The sequence below is a fragment of the Castor canadensis genome, chromosome 16, assembly GCF_047511655.1.
Source record: "Castor canadensis chromosome 16, mCasCan1.hap1v2, whole genome shotgun sequence".
NCBI classification, from domain to species: domain Eukaryota; kingdom Metazoa; phylum Chordata; class Mammalia; order Rodentia; family Castoridae; genus Castor; species Castor canadensis.
This window is the reverse complement of record NC_133401.1, coordinates 31,108,101-31,126,488: the sequence shown is the minus strand read 5'-3', so window position 1 is coordinate 31,126,488 and position 18,388 is coordinate 31,108,101. Positions and strand designations below refer to the sequence as shown.

Below are 18,388 nucleotides of genomic sequence, written 5' to 3'. Positions count from 1 at the left end.
TATACTGCTCAGTTCAGAGTCCTGGCGTGAATTGATTTTCTTTCAGTCTCAAGCTTTTCCTTCAGTTTCCCAAATGCTCACAACACTTCTCAGAACCAACCCTGCATATGCAGTCATCTCTCTTCTTGGAATATTCTTTGCAAAAATTCACATTAGACAAACACTCTAGAATATTCATAGAATATATGATCATGGAAACTTATCTTCAAACTTCAGACAAGTTCATATCTACTGGATGAATGTAATCATGGTGAAATAAACATTGCCAAAAGTAATTGATATATTTCAAATTATGTTACAATATGCACAATGTAGTTAAAGTCTGTGCGCCAGATACCATTGTCTATTTGCATTGACAATTTCTAAAGAAAAATGCTATCATAAGGGAATCAATGATGTTTTTTTGTAAGACACAGGAATGAGTCCTATAAAGCTGTTATTTTCAAAGTGCTTATACTCTTAGACATTTGGCAATTTCTCTGACCTACATTTGATTCATTCAGTTCCAGGACTAAAACCAAGGTCAGTGCTGTGCATGTATGAAAGAATCCCATTTGGTCAGGAATAATAGTAAGATACCATTTGGTGTATGATGGGTCCTAGTTTAAGACGTTTAAGAATGAAGGTATAGGAAAGTCCCAACCACTGAAATATATGGCAGCTTCAATTGTGGCTATGATACATGTCAATCTAAGTAACTCCAAAACTGAATTACCTAATAGTCTTTGGTCCATAAAAGGGTAATGACCTTGTATAATTCATGAAAGTAAACATGATTATAGCAAACAACAAAAACCACCAGAACTTGTGAAAAATTCAGAGGAAATCATGTTTTTCTCCAGCATTGAAAATATGGAGGCAAGGTTGTTATTACTGATGAGAAAAAAAATGGGCTAAATTGGGGAAGCATGTTTTTCTAGAAATGTAAGAATGTTTATTAGCCATGGCTTTGGATTATTGAAGAAAGCCGTGTAGAGTACCAAGATGGAAGAGAGTGAGTAGAAGATGACAAAGGTGCACACCAGGGTCAAGATGGATTTAGTGACTGTCCTCTGGGGAGACTCCAGGGGAGTGGTGGGCACTGTGAATGTGCTGTACTTGCCACTTTTTGCCTGTAGAGAATGCTCACCATCACCATGGAGCCACTAGCCCAGGCCATGAGACCCAGACATAGAATGTCTGTGAAGCAGAGCATGAACAAATATAGTGGAGTTGCAATTGTGCCAGAAAGAAACCCTGCACAGTACCCAAAATTGAACCTGTTAATGACATTTCTGTTGTTCCTAGGGGCAGTCACCCTCATGTTAATCATGATGTTTAAGAGCAAATGCACAGGCCAGCTGAGTGAACAGGAGGGACCAATGGTGTTGATGGAGCTTACTGTGATTGCTTGGAAGCCACTCAGGAGGCATGTGGTGTACAGGGAAATCTCCCGGGATACTCAGTTAAAGTAGACAATAAGTTTACACCCAAGGTCATCCAGGAACTATTTCAACCAAAACTCTTGTCATTGTCTGAGGAATTCCTCCTGAGATAAAAAGCCAAGGAGTTGGCAAAAGTCAGGTGCTTTAAAATTGTATCTTTGAGCTTCAAACTGTTCCCACTCAACTGCAGACAAAAACAAATGAAGGAGAAGTAACCAATTGCCCAGGATTCCCATGGCTGTCTGGGAGAAGAAGAAAATCCCACAGCCCCATTTTCAAGATTCATTAGAATTCAATCTAAAAGCAAGATAAATTTATTCACATCAATAGACCCAGGAGGGAAAATTTGCCATGCTCATTAATTTCATTAAAGTAGTTTAAACTAATTAATTATCATCACTTATATAAATCTTTCATAGTGATAAATATATCCTAAAAGAATTTTTACTTTGATAGATATTTTACGGCGATCTCAGTGCTAATTTTTATGTCCTTACTGTACTTTAATGACTAAAGTCTTTGCATATTCTCGAGGTTTAAGCCTTCTCCTTGTTAATCAGTTTGTTTCTCTTATATGTGTAAAGCACGATGTGTTCTAGTATTTTTTACATGCTCTCCATTTTTAAAATGTGTTATTTTTATAGTCTAATTCTCTTAAAAATAAAGATGGAAATATCCCATGATTACAGCATTTGATAACTTTACCTCTTTGAAAATATTTTGACAGAATACAAGGATTGTTACAAATCAAGTTATTGAAGCAGAGCCTTCATCTTCATAGAGGAATTAATAAGACTATAACAGTCATTCAAACTGCAATTGTGAAAAGTGTTCTCATGAGGTCAATATGACAGGAAATTAAAAATGAAACGATGTTTAGAAATATAAAATTATCATTATTTTAAAATATCATTTAAAGATTATCTTTTAATTGAGTCACATTTAGAATTTTATAAAAAAGTATTGCTGTAAAAATGGTGCACTGAAACTTAAACTCAGTTTTTTTAAACTTATAGGAGCATAAATAAAAACATAGGGAACTCAAAAGGTAATTTTTTACAATGAAGAAAGGAAAAAAATGTTAACCCAGCAATATACCATATTACTGGATGTGAAACCTCATTTGATACACAAATGAGACACATGCAGGAATTTTCACGTGTTCAGGGTTCTTGAGCCCGCTCTGAGAATGAAAGCACAGGAGGACTCCAGCAGGGGAGGTAGGAAAGATTTTATTTGTAGAAAAGAGAAGAGAAAGACTGCATGGTAGGGCATGCAGGGAGACCTAGAAACTGGTGGTCCCATGGATCAGGGTGGGGATTGGGTTTTATAGCCTTTTTTGTGTGTTGCCTGAGGGCAGAGATGTCTTTCAGATGCAGACAGGTGTTTCCTGGGAAGAAGTATCTCCTTGACCACCCGTGTTCCATCCTTCACATTGTTCCAAATAAGTAAATATTTCCCTAATTGGTTTCCACATAATATGAAATTTTAATTAACTCCCAAAGAAGATTTTTAAAAACCTAATTCCTTCTGAAAATCACAGAAAGTAGAACTGAGTACTTATGAGAAACTGGAGAACATAGTTTAAAATTAAATGCTTGAGAAGTAGTTAGTTGTCAAAATATACAAGGACCTCCTACAACACACACTCACACAAGACCTGACTTCATTCCTTTCTATTAAAGAAACAAATGACCAATAAGCATATGAAAAGGCACTCACATCACTCCTCCTTTGGGAAATGCAGGTTAAAATAATGAGATGAATTATCACACTGCCTCGCTTAGACACTAGCAGAATAAATAGAACAAAAGTAGAAAATAAGAAGTGATGGAGAGGATATGGAGAAATTGGAACCTGGGGCAACTTGGTGGGAATGTGAACTGGTGTAGTGTCCATGAAATATATTATGGAAGTTCTTCAACAAATGAGAGTAGAAGGACTATGTCATGGAATTCTCAGTGTATACCCAGAACGTTGACAGTAGGCTACCACAGAGACAAAGCTACACACTTTTTAATATCACCACTTGTCTTGAGCAGGTGATGGTGCAGAGTTGACTGTCAATCAGGCGCTAAATGAATTAACTTAGGCAGGAGCTAAGTTGCTCATACACGCACTTTATTGCAGGGGGTTACAACCTATGCCCGATAGCGCCTCAGCCTTCCCCAAGCTGTGCTCACCCTGCCATGTGAATCTTAGTCCCCTGGAGGCTGGCTCTGAACCAGTCCTGGCTAGTTCTCAGTCTTGATACTCTTCCAGGATGCCCAGGGAATCCGACGGGCCGTGCAAAGTGTCTGGTCCACTTCATCTGGGAGCTGCTCTTGACCAGCGTAATGCATGTTGCCGGTCAGGAGAAAGTGGCATTGGTCTCCTGGCAAGTGGGGTTTAAATGTCCATAGCAGACCGGCTTATCAGCACCAGCTGGAGGTTAGCTGATTTGCATATCAGCACCAGCTGGGGTTAGCTGATTTGCATATCAGGCACCATAGAGTGTTTGTTTACATCATAGGGCTTACAAGTGCACACAATATAGTTTTCCTATAGGTTTTACAATGTATTATATTTTTATATGTTTCTTCAATATGTTTAATGCACAGCAAACATAATACTCATAACACCACTACTCACACAGCCAAAAAGGTAAAGCAACCCCAAAGTCCACCAAAAGATGAATGTGCAAATGATGTGGTTTATACACACAGAGTACTATGTAGCCATACAAGGAAGAACATTTTGTCCCATGCTACAATGTGCATGAACCTTGAGGACACTGGGTTAAGTGCAACATACAGTCACAAACACTGTCAATTCCATCTACTTTAGCTGTTCAGAGTGGTCAGATTCCAAAAGACAAACCTGGAATAATGATTTCCAGGAACTGGAAGTACAGGGAAATGGGGAGCTTTTAATGGTTAAAGTGTTTTAGTTTTGCAAAGAAATTTTTCTGGGAATTAATTGCAGGAAAATGTAGATATTTTTCACACTACTGTATTGTGTGCATAAAATGATTAGATGATAAATGTTTGCATTTTATGACAATTTCAAACACAACAAGTGCATACTGCACTGGTTAATAAAGTGAAGGATGCTTGCTGCATTGTAGCAGAGTAGAGCTGTAATGATGGCAAACAACTGGGAGTATCGCATGCTTTGACACACAGGTTAATGGTAAAGAATTGAAGGTCACACTGTTTTGTACCTGTAGGGAAAAGTGAGAAAGGTGTTAGACTAGACTGTAATTTGGTAAGTTTGTGATGTGAAATTCACTTAGTGACAGTAGTAACTGGTTGGAATTGTTTGGTGAGAGATATTGAACCTTGGCCCACAACAAGAACGTTAGCAATGCAGAAACAAAACAGTCATACATATTGTTCAAGAACAAGAGATAACAACCCTCCCTATTTATTTGGTGGTTCTGGGGTTTACACTCAGGGGTTTTCACTTGGTAGAAAGGTACTCTACTATTTCAACCATACCCCAAACTTTTTTTGCTTGCTTTATTTTTTCATATAGGATGTTGCATTTTTACCTGGGCCAGACTGACCCATGATCTTCTTTCTTTCAGCCTCCTACATGGCTGAACTCACAGGCACACACTGTGCCTGGCTTGCTGGTTGAGATGGGATTGAACTATTTTTTGATTGAGCTGGATTTGAACCACAATTCTGATCCCCACCTGCAGAGTAGCTGGGATTACAGGCTTGGGACTCTATGTCCAGCCTAAGGACCAGTACATATGCTATTGGTATATCTTGCACATGACAAGTTAAACTCAAAGCAGGTTTTAGTGGAAAAAGCAGCAGGAGGAGGCCAATTATCTTGCTTATCTCAAACTACCCGACTACCAAGATTGAATACCATAACAAGGAGTGGCTCACACATGTAATTCCAGGTACTCTGGTGATAAGTAAAGAGTTTGTGAGGCCTCATCTCAATAAATAAGCAGACGTGGTGGCTCCTGCCTGAGGTCCCAGCCACATGGGAGGTGGTAGGCAGGTGGATTATGGTCCAGATCAGCCACAGCTTTTCTTTCCATTCCTATATATTTGATTTAAGAAGGAGAAAAGATTTTTACCCCTTTATAGATCACTGATGTTTTCCAGTACAGACATAGGACCAAGTTTCTAAGTATGTCCTGTTCACTAAGTTAGAGAAAGTTTAACCATGTTCCATATAATGTCATGAAACTTGCTGTGTGTTCAAAAATTGAGAACCTCCTACATACAGTGTTTTTGGCCATGATCTGCTGGAGTTTTTTTTTTTTTTTTTACAATAGCTGAGTCTCTACAATGTGAAGAGATTAAATAAAATATTAAGGAAACAAAAACAGAACAGAAAATAAAGAAGAGAGGAAAGAGGAATTGTTCTGTAAAAGTTAGGTTTTCAGTATATCAAGCTTGTAAAACTCCACTGAGCAGTCAAATATTGAGAGAGAGAGAGAGAGAGAGAGAGAAGGAGGAGGAAAAGGAGGAAATGAAGAGGAGGAGGAACAGAGGGAGGGGAAGGGAGAGAAGAGAACGTCTGACATCCAGGACCTTCTGAATTTAAATGAGTTAAATTTCCTTACCAACAAAACATCCATGTAAAGAAAATACAAAGCACAAGAAATGACATCATATTGTCATTTATTCTACTGTTCTCCCACTTAAGTTTAGTAGAGGGTCCTACACTCACTTCATAAATCTTCTGTCAACTTTAAGCATGACCTTGGGATAGGAATCAGTGAATAAATCCATCAAGTGAGGCAGAAAAAGATGAACACAACACACCAACATGAAGTGAGAAGGAGACAAGGAAGCAAGCATGAATGTGCACCAGACTTGACCACAGATTTTAAACTCTCAGGCCATCGCTAAATGATGGAAAACAAAGTGGGTAAGATCATGGACATGGTGGCCCAACATGGAAAGCAACGATGAGTCAGATTTCATGATCAAAATCATGTTTTAAGTCAATTATTTCCTTGACTTAGAAAATGACAAGCAATTCACCCAAAATCTGGAAGAGAAAAGCTTTTTAAAGGAGAAAAAAAGATCTTGATTCAATCTATTTTCATTCTTAGACCACGGGCAGGGTTTTGACAATTCTAGAGACAACGGTATGAAGAAACTTTGTTCACACCCTAGGAGAAATACTCAGATTCCAAATAAAGTCACTTATGTCCAGCCTCCCATAAGTAACTGTTTTTGTGCTGTGTTGTTGATTTTTTTAAATTAGGATGTATTTGCTGTATACAGGGGATTAATTGTGACAATTCCACATAGGCTTATATTGTACATTGGTTAGATGACCCTATTACTGTCTTCCCCCACATAAAGCAATTGCAAGAAGTTTCTTTGTTCTATTTCATGTAAGTATGTGAAGACCATCCACCATGAATCCTCAACCCAAACTCCTTCATTCACCTCCCCACCTTTCACAACCCCCCCACTGTGCCTATTTTACAGTCCTGTCTTTTGTTATTAATATTTAAGTCCCTGTTCAAAGGGTGTCTCAGTGTATCGCCGTTGTGAGGATACTTTACTTTGATCTGCTCAACCCCTTCCATTACTCTCCCTTACCCATTTAACTCACACCCCATTTTAGAAAAACTCACAAAAATCCAGGTAGGAAATGAAACATTAGTATTATATCAAAAATAATTGAGATGTCATAGTCTTCAAAGGAGATTTCAAGGGCAAATTCAAGGAAGAGCAAAATTCTCAAAAAGATTCATTTGGCAAAGCTAGACAAATGTCTGTGCCTTAAGGTAGAGTAACCGACAGGGCAGCGTTAGGAAGCAGTGGATTCACAGAGGAGGAATATACCTTCAGAGCAGCCATTCCAGGAAGGCTCTGCTGCTGTGCCCCATGTGCAGTGCTCCTCGCTCGGCCCCAGCCATGATGGGCTGGCCTTTCCCCTCCATGGTCCTTCTCCTCACCCACAAAACTGTGAGGGTCCATCTTTGAACAGAACTAGGTGCAAACATATGCTCTTAGGGTCTGAATATGACCAGGACCATCACTACCTTTCTTCTATAATCCTGGACTCATGTCTTAAAACTCTGTTGGAGTCAGAGTGCACAAGGAATGATAATTAGTCAGTGATCAGCTTTCTCCACTTGAATTTAAATTGTTAATTACATTCACAGTCTGACAACAGTGAGGTACTAAGAAAAAAGAGCAGCTAGCTGCTTTTTCCTTTACATCCCCTAAGGGAGGAGAAAGCAAGTGGTGTCTAAGAGGTTTTCTCAGTTAACTAACTGAAAGAAATTTCTGTTACATTTTCACATCACCTCTTATGCAAAGCACAAAGGTAAAGAGGATACCATACACATATCATGTAGCCTCCCTGTTCCTAAACATGAACAGTTTTCGTTTAATTATGCAAAAGCTTATGATACACTGTGAAACTGCTTTTTAGATAGAATGTTTTGTCTCAAGACTTTTTGAGAAGTATGTGTACAGTGTCTATTTTTGTGCACATGATTTTAGATTAATACTTTTTAATCAAGAGAAAAAGGCAGAAAATAAGATAAGGAAAGTTGAAAAGGAAAGTAATCCAGTCTTAAGAAGGTATGATATCCAGAAGAACCTCCAGCAGCTTGTGGAATCAAGTGAGGTAGACACTCACCATTCTCCATGTAGCAAGAAATAGCCCCCATATGGGAAAGCTTTTTCAGGGTTTCACTTCCAAAACCAGCAACAGAATTAAGTATACCCTTCCCTGTCTGTTGCTGGAGTTTCTCATTGCTTGTGCCTTGATATGAAAGAAAAATGTTCTCACTTGTGTGCTCTGTGATACCACGATGGTGAGTGTCACAGTGAGTGGTTGAGTGTGTCCTCTGCCTAGGATGAGACACTGAGCCTGGATTTACAAATTTATTATTCTCCGGTTTCCTCTCACTGGTGATTTTCAAGTCATCTGTTGATCCATGACACCACCTACATAAGGGATTGAGTGTAACTTTCAAACACTTTTGTCCCAAATCACCTGTCAGTAAAAACAAATACAAATTATATGAGCAAATCCAAAGAAGCAATTAAGAGGAAATGGGAGGAAACTGTCCTGTGAGCCCTTGGAGTACACAGAGTATCACATTGAAAGGAAAGGGAGGATGACACAGTAATCCAATGATAAGAGAGCAGAAGCCAGATTTGGGCCAACTAATGGACCGTTCCCCAACACCTGAATATCCTGGAATTTTCCAGGATAAGTTTGAAAAACACCTGTATTGAGAGACATAAAAGAAGGAGATGCCTAGATATTCTGTGTCTGCCTTCTTTCAAGCAACACGATAAAAAAGATTCATTCATGTTTTGTGTGCAACTGTAGTTCATTCATTTTCATATTCTAGAAAATTCTAATACATGCATATAAAATTTTACATGGACAGTTGATGTTTGGTTAATACCAAGGGGTATTGTCAATGAAATTGCTCTGAGAGTTCTTATAAAAGGATCCTGGTGTACACATGCAGCATTTCCAAGTCATAGAATTAAGAATAGTATTGGGTTGTTTTTGTCTCAAGGGGATGTCAAATATATTAACAGTTTACACTCACAACAGCAAAAACTCAGGGTTTCACTAATCTGTATCATAGTTAACCCTCAATGATGACAAAATTTCAAAAATTTCCAACTTTGCCTTTTGTAAATTTTTCTCATTCTGTAATCACATCCATTTTGGTGAAATATGATAAAATTGGGTAACTTCATTATGGTTCTTGGCCATTCAAATTATTTATTTTTGTTAAATGACGTATGAAATACCTGCAAATTTTTCTCCAGGGTTATTTGGCACATTGATTTTTTAATGTGCCTAGAATGTGTGTCATAGCTAACATTATTGCTTTAGTTGCAAATTCAATAAATTATACCTCTAAATTTGTGGGAATCCTCCCACGTGGTGAGAAGTTACAATTTTTTCTTTTTAGCATTTAAAGGTATTTCAGATCATTTCAAGCTTATAGAAAAATTACAAAAGTAGCCCAGATTATTTGCAAATACTTCCATGAAAATTTCCTCAATATATGTTTTGAGACATGGTCTGACTATGGAGCCCAAGCTGGTTGATGATTATGGCCTATGAGATTTGTTATCAAGTCCAGGATTCATAAATTCAGGTTCGTGGACTTGGCATATCTTACAGGGACTATTAATTTTTCTTTTTTGTCATAGTGCTCCTTGTGGTTCATTACATCTTATCCAGGATCTGAAATGATTCTGTGTACTTGAAGTCATTTCTAGTGACTCATCTAGTTGATCATTACATCATCTCCATGATGGTTCTGAAAGGAAAAAGTCAAGAAGATCTTGTAGTACAGTGGGCTAGAAGATGAGTGGACAATCTCCAAGCTCTGGAGATTCATTGTCTAGTTTCCAACAATGAAGAGACTGAAAAGAAATCAGGGAAACAATCCCATTTACAATAGCCTCAAAAACAATAGCATACCTTGGAATAAATTTAATGAAAAAAGCCAAATACCTTTTAAATGAAAACTGTAAAACACGGAAGAGAGAAATCAAAGAAAACATCAGAAGATGGAAAGACCTTCCATGCTAGTAGAATAAACATTGTGAAAATGACCATACTACCAAAAGTGATCTACATATTCAATGCAACCAGAATGTCCAAAGACATTCTGCACAAAATAGAAAAGTCAATCTTGAAATACATACGGAAACACAAAAGACCTCAAATAGCCAAAGCAATTCTGAGCAAAAAGTCCATTGCTCGAGGTATCACAATACCTGACTTCAAAATATACCACAGAACCATAACTATAAAAACAGCACGGTATTGGCACAAAAACAGACGTGAAGAGCAATGGATCAGAATAGAAGATCTGGACATAAACCCACACATCTATAGCCAACTGATCATCAACAAAGGAGGCCAAAACACACGATGGGTAAAAGACACCCTCTTCAACAAATGCTGCTGGGAAAACTGGATATCCATATGTAGATGACTGAAACCAGATCCCTGTTTCTTTTCCCCTGTACCAAAATCAACTCAAAGTGGATCAAAGACCTTAATATAAGGCCTGAAACTTTGAAACAACTCCAGGAAGCAGTAGGATATACACTAGAACAGATAGGTATAGGGAACAATTTCCTAAACAGAACTCAAAAGGCTCAGCATCTAAGAGAAACAATGAACAAATGGGACTGCATCAAACTAAAGAGCTTCTGCACAGCAAAGGAAACAGTCACCAGACTCAAGAGACAGCCCATAGAATGGGAGAAAAATCTTTGTCAGATATTCATCCAATAAGGGACTAATATTCAGAATCTATAGGGAACTCAAAAAACTCAACCCACAAAGAATCTACACCCCAATGAAGATATAGGCACATGAGTTAAACAGGGAATGCTCAAAGGAAGGGGTACAAATAGACAGTAAATAATGAAGTGTTCAACATCCCTGGTTATAAAAGAGATCCAAATCAAAACAACACAATATCTCATGCCAGTTAAAATGGCCATAATCAAGGGTAATAATAACAACAAATGCTGGTGAGGATCTGGCGAAATAGGAATCCTTATACACTGCTGGTTGGAATGCAAATTAGTATAATCACTATGGAAAGCAGTATGGAGATTTCTCAAAAAACTAAAGATGGTACTGCCATATGATCCACTGATACCACTCCTGGGCATCTACCCAAAAGAACGTAAGAAATGATACAATAGAGACACCTGTACACCAATGTTCATCGCAGCACTATTCACAATAGCCAAGCTTTAGAAACAACCCAGGTGCCCTACAACTGATGAATGGATCAAGAAAATGTGGTATATATACAATGGAGTATTAGCTGTGAGGAATAATGACGTGGTTTGATGCAATTGGAGGGCATCATGTTATGTGAAGTAAGCCAGGATCAGAAACACAAAGGCTGCATATTTTCTCTCATACATGCAAAATGTATCTATAAGATAAACAATACACAAAACCAAGCATGATCATAAACAAAATCATATGTAGAACATGTTTGTAACAGTTGAAGTACTCTATGGAACTTGGAGAAAGAAGGAAAGGAAAAGAGAATGACAGAGCATCAGTAATATCACAAAACATAAAATGTGAAGGTAGAGGACATAAGGATGTGTATTGAAAGCTGTTGAAAAATGGGGGGGTGTAAAGGGGTGAGGAAGAGTAATGGAAGGGGTTGAACAGACCAAAGTAAAGCACACCCACAGTGGGCATGCATTGAGACACCCCTTTGAATGTCAACTTAAATATTAATAAGGAAAAACAGGACTGTAAAATAGGTACAGTGTGTGTGTCAAGGGGTACTAGTGGGAGGGGGAAAGGTGAAGGAAGAAGATTAAGGTGATGGTGTGTGGTTGATGTATTTCACATACCTATATGAAACTGAACTAGAAAACCTCTTGCAATTGTTTTAAGAGGGGTGGAGAGGGGACTGAGAGGGAGAGATGATGGGGGCAATGTAAATAATGTACAATATAAGTCTAATTGGAATTTTCACTACGAATCCCCCTGTATAATGATTACATCCTAATAAAAATTTATTAAAAAAATAATAATTGAACCATGAACTACAATTTGCATGAGCTAGGCCATGACACCTGTCACTGATGATATCAATAGTAATAAGTTCAGCTTTCTATAAGTCAGGCTTATATCATGTCAGACCAGTGTGCCTAACAACTATCTGGAAGAAAAAAATCATTGTCTCTAAGTTATGGTTTGGATCTGAAATGTCCCCTAAAGGCTATATGTAAAGGTTTCATCAGCAGCCCGTGAGGCTGTGTAAAATGGTACCACCTCTAGAATGTTCCATCTTGTGGAAAGAAGTGAGGTCACTGGGAGCATGCCCATGAAAGTGATATCTTGTCCTCTCTTTTCTTCCAAGCTGCAACAGAGAGAGTCAGGAACTGCCACTGGGAAAAGGGGCAGACAAGCTCGTGGGGCTTAATCCTTAGCCAGTGACCCAGGGTCTAAGAATTGAACACAAAATTGTCCTTTCCTTACTTCTTTCAACAATACAGTGTATGTATTTTTTCCTACTCTCTTTGTTCAAACATGTGTAAAATGTATCTTTCCCTACACTTCTAATCTTATCACAATGGCCAGATGTATCATAATGACAAAGGTGGTGTCCAGGAACAAACTGACCACTGTTCCACATTTTAAACAAAGAAGAAGCACCTTGAAAAATGTCATTCTCATGAAGAGTGAGAGGTTTGCACATTCTATCCCACCCAAGCAACCTGATAAAAGGCCTGTATCCTCAGTTCTTTGGGGTTCGTTGGTCACTCTTTTATCAATGCCATTCATTTTGCTTGAGCTAAACCCCACCTTCCCACCCATGAAACCTTTGCCTCTGAGTGCATACACTTATCATTTCTATTGTCACTCAGTCAGAAGTTCATGGGCTTGACTCACCATGAGTTGAGCAGTTTCCTTCACCATGCTGTCCCCACCATAGTATACTGCCTTGCCACGGTCCCAAATGTATGATGCCTTGATAACCCAAATGCAGGTGATGACATCTTCCTTATATTAGCAAGCTCTGAATAAACAGTGATAGAGTTTTTTCATTTGAGGGACCTTGGTTATTTCCACAGGTCTAGGGACATCTTCTAAATATGAGTGTAGTAAAAATACTTTGTTATAAAGTCATTTCAAATCACTCATCTAATTATTGTAAGAACTTTTATTTGACCAAGAGTAGAACTTAACTGCTGCATTTTCTTATCCATTCTCAAATAATTCACATTCCAGCCACTGATGGATATACCTAAGAAGGGTCTCTTAGGTAAAACATTTTTGAGAGGCCATCTTAAAATCTTAGTTCCTGTGCTGCCAAAGTAATCATTCTCATTGCATCTGGTAACCTTTTCATAACAAATATATAGATAACCATTTGTTGATAAGCTTTTTATTTTCTCTGTTTCCTATCAGTAAACAACTCTGCAATCCACTGAAGAGAAATCTCAGGCCAGGGACACTGCTCAGTGGCAGAGCACTTACCTGGCATTTAGGATGCCCTGGGATTTTTCTGTAGTATTAAAAAAGAAAAAAACACTCACTGAATTTAGGTAAAATTGTGAGAACCTTAAAAATTCATCTTTGGTGAATCAGTGACTCCTCTAACTATACCCCCTTCTTTTTCTTTGTTTCTAATCCTGCGCTTTTTCCAGAGTATTCTTGTGTTTTCTTGAGGTGCCTTGAAAGACCAGAGAAGCCACTGTGTTTGCAACTTCCACTTGGGGTTGACATATTGCTGGAAAATAGGCTTTCAATCTTGTTGTGCTCAAATTCTTGGCATTGACAAAGACCTACTAAATCTTGTATTGAAAAAACATTCATTCCCCTCCCCACACATCTCTGGTATCGCTATCATCTATCAGTCACTTGTCATTGAGCCAAGACATTCAAAATTATGTTTGGAAAAACTCCGTAGGCAGATATGGTTCCTGTACAGTCTCAGGTCTGAGCTGGTTAGCCATCCATTCTAGTGTGGGAAGATTTCTTGAAGCACACCATTCCAGTGAACCTGGTGAAAGTTAATGTCTTGACTAGACATTGAGGATTTAGCAACTATAAGAGACATCACAGCTTTTAATTTAAATATCAGTATTCTTTACATGTCAAAGAAATGAAATTCCAAAAGGTTACATGGCTTTTCCTAAAGATACACAGAAGTATTCCTTTGTTTGGATCTGAAGCAACTTTCTTGAACAATAAAGCTTAGCTTGACTACAGATCATTGACTGAGAAAAGCAGCATCCCAACTAATACGTTCTGATGTACAATAGGTTGAAGGCTTTGGAGTGATCCTAGCATCATGCTCAGGAACTCAGGTGTGGAGCACTAAACAAATTTTTAGGGGCTGAGATAAATGTGCCAAGAGTGAAACTGAAAACTGACAAGTTTTCAAGTTCTAAGGGAGGAAATCCGTTGCTTACTGGGTCCTGAGTTCTAGAGATCCAGACCTTCCTCAAAGAAGCATGTATGTGCCCATCACCTTTGTTCAAGGCTCCAGGGAGTTTGCAAAAGTCTTGATGGACCTCCAAGTGCAGTCTAGCTCTCCCATCTGCCTAGAGTACTTGAAAAACCAAATAATCATCAACACTGGGTATAATTTCTGTCTGCCCTGCATCAAATTGTCCTGCAATAATCTATGGGATTAGTTCCCTTGCTCTTCTTGCCACTTACACTGTCCAAAAAGAAAATTCTCCAGCAAACCCCAGCTGGGTAATTGGACTGAAATTGCTAAGCTACTCCCCATCAGAAGAAGCAAGAGGAAAAGGCCAGAAGGGGAAGCTTATACTTAAGACACACAAGCAGGTTCTGACATCTTTCTATCAGAACCTAGAAGTTTTCTTTCCACGGAGAAGTTTCTCCATGAATCACAAGATTCACTATATTTGGCCCATAGAGAAGACTGCTGTCTGTCATAGGAAACACTTAGAGTGCTATACTGAACTATAAAGACAAAGTGGAATGAGTTGAAAATGTGATGTCTATACAAAAATTAACTGAAAAGGATTTGAAGGTTAATAATCTGTAAGGTGTTAAAACGCCAAAATACTGTTGAAAAATATGCATTTTGATAATATAAGACAAAAGTTGTCCTAATCTAGAACAAAGGAAAGACAAATGTTAATCTTCTAGGGCTCCACAGGGAATCAGCTCATAATATATCTAAATACAATCATGCTTGAAGCTGTATTTCAGAACAAATATTAAAATTATAGTTTTGAATAATAATTTGACTTCTTGGCATACAGATGAGAAGAAACAGGAAAGGCTCAATGTTGTACATGCCTTCCAGAGTTTTTAAACATTTGGTTCATGAGCACAGATATCCTTAAATTCTGTTTTTCCACACTCAGGTAATACCCACATCAAAATGACTTTTTCAACAAGATTAAATTGACTGACCAGTTTTAATTTCAAAGTGGAATCACAACTTCCTACTGATTTTACAATTAGCTACAGAACATTATGACAATATTGCAGTTTGTATGAAGACAGACATACTTTCTGGTGATTTAAAATTTATAACTTTCCTACATTGGGTTCATGGATCAGCTGTTATTATTTGTAGAAGTCATTGCATCTATTATTGCTCAGTTCAGAGCCTTAGTAAGAATTGCTTTTCTTTCAGTCTCAGACCTTTCCTTCATTTCCGGAATGCTCACACAAATTTCCAGCACCATTCCTGCACATGTACCCATTTCTCCCTGGAATATTCTTTGCAACAGTCTACACTTAGAAAATCACCATAGAATATTCAGTTCAAAGGTTAAAAATATATAATCATGGAATGTTATCCTCAACCTTTAGATGAGGCCATATTCACTGGATGAATTTCCTAAACATCACAAAAAGGTCACTGAAATATTTCAAATAATGTTATGATATGCTGAATATATATTAAAATCTGTGTATTAAATAATATTGTCTATGTTCCATCCAAATTTTTGAAAGAAAAAAAGCTATCATATGGTGGCTTAATGATGGTTTTAGAGTACACAGGAGTGAGTCCTACAAAATTGTTTTCAAATTGTTTACAGTCTTAGAAATTTGGTATATTCTCTTGACTCCTTTTGACTATTCAATTGAAAGACAAAGTCTAAAGTCAGTTCTGTTCATGTGGAGAAATCTACATAAAACCTGCTGGCTGGTCAATGTGTAAATATAAGTTTCCATCCAGTATATTATGGATCCTAATTTAAGAGCTTTTAGAATGAAGGCATAAGGATGTCCCCCATCACTGAAACATGATCAACCACAATAGTGACTGTGATAACCATAACTAACTGATTGACTTCAACATTGAACTCCCTAATAATTTCTGGTGCACAAAAGAGTAATAAGCTTGCATAATGTATGAAGGAATGTATGAAGAAAAGCCATTTGAAGAAATTTGCCTGAATTTGGGACAAATTCAGAGAAAATTACATTTTTCCCCAACAAATAAAATATAATCTAGGGGCAAAGTTGTTACTATTGATGAGAAAAAAGGGGCTAAAAGTGGGGTAGCATGTTTCTAGAAATGTAAATATGTTTATTACCCATAGCTGTAGATTATCAAAGAATGCTGCATAGAGTACCAAGGTGCAAGAGAGTGAGTAGAAGGTGACAAAGGTGCACACCAGAATCAGGATGGATTTGGTGGCTCTGTCCTCTGGAGAGACTCCAGCAAAGTGGTGGGTACTGTGAATATGCTGTACCTGCTTCTTGTGTCTGTAGAGGATGCTCACCATGAAGCCACTAGCCCAGGCCATGAGACCCAACACAGAACATCGGTGAAACTTAGCAAGAACAAATATAGTGGAGTCACAGTGGTGTCAGAAACAAACACTGCACAGTAACCCAAATTGAATCTGTTAGTGACATTTTGCCTGTTACAATGGCCTGTCACTCTCATGGTAATCATGATGTTTAGAAGCAGATGCACAAGCCAGCTGAGTGAACAGGAGGGACCAATGTACTTGGTGGCTCTGTGTTTCAGCTTCATCCACCTGGTGCTTTGGGGCTCATTGTGATTGCTTGGAAGCAACTCAGGAGGCAGGTGGTATACAGGGAAGTCCCCCTTGCTACTCTACAAAGGTAGAGAACAAGTTTACATGCAATATTGTCCAGGAAATTCTTCATGCCAAACTCCATCATTGTCTGACGAATTCCTCTTGAGATAATAGCCAAGGAACTAGCAAATGCCAAGTGCTCTATAATTGTGTCTTTGGGCATCAAACTCTTTTCAGTAAATACAGACAAGAAATAATTAAGGAGAAGTGACCAATTGCCTAAGACTCCCACAGCTGTCTGGAAAAATAAGAAAATCCCCATGTGCATGACCTCAGAATTCATTCTCTTTCAGTCTAAAAATAAATAAATTTATTCACATCAACATACCTAGGAGGGAAAACTTAAAATGTTCATTAATTTTTTAGAGTAGCTTAAATTAAATAATTATCTCATCATTATCACTTCTATAAATCTTTCCTACTGATAAATATATTCTAAACCACTTTTACATCAGTAGGTATGTTACGGTGATTTCAGTCCTACTTATTATATATACTTATTTGCATACTTTAAGACTGAGAACTTTACATATTCTCAAGTGTGAAACCTTCTGTCCATGAATCAATATATTTCTCTTATATATGTATCATTCATTCTTGTGGCTTTTTAATGCTGTCCATTTTTAAAACACAAGGTTATTCTTATCATCTAATTTCTTTAAGAGAAAAGATGCATATGTCCCACCTATAATATGAACAGACTGATTAAAGAATTTGTTTAAAGTTACATCTATAAAAACAATTTGATAGTTTGCATTGTTCTACATCAAGGTATTGAAGGAGGCCCTTCATCATCATTGAGGAAACAAAAGACTGACAGTCACCAAAACCACAATTGCTGTATTGTCATTTAGTCAATATATGACAAGAATTTAAAGCTAAAGCAAAATATTTGGAAATACAGAATTACCATTATCTTAAAATATGATTTTATAATTGTCTCTAGAGTGAATCACATTTAGAACTCTGACAAAAATCAATATTCCTTCTACATATGAATAATAGGTGTAAAAATACTGTGGTATAATTCCAACATGTCAATTTAAACTTAGTTTTTAAGTTCCCAGGAGCAGGAATTAAAAACATGAGGACCTCAACTAAAAAGTAGCTTTTGGGAAGGAAAAAGTAAAAAAAAACAGAGATTATGTAAATGAAGAGACCTACCATATTACTGGATGTGAAGCCTCATTGTTGAAAGTACATGAATGTTTTCCTAATTATTCTCCACATTTATGAAATTTTAGTTAATTCCCAAATATATTCTTAAAAACCTGACAACTTCTGAAATTCACACAAAGTAGAACTGAAACATGAAGAGGAACTGAAGATGATATCCTAAAAGTATATACCTGAATAAGTATTGTTAATTGTAAGAATATAAAAGGATCTCCTGGGGGACGATCCAGGATA

The 18,388-nt window shown here is 37.5% G+C and overlaps 2 pseudogenes; both read right to left on the bottom strand.

The window, feature by feature from the left end:
* Positions 1–893: 893 nt before the first annotated feature.
* On the bottom strand, positions 894–3,766 carry LOC109674888 (vomeronasal type-1 receptor 4-like; annotated as a pseudogene).
* A 5,897-nt stretch (positions 3,767–9,663) lies between these two features.
* LOC109674889 (vomeronasal type-1 receptor 4-like) lies at positions 9,664–17,261 on the bottom strand (annotated as a pseudogene).
* Positions 17,262–18,388: the final 1,127 nt, after the last annotated feature.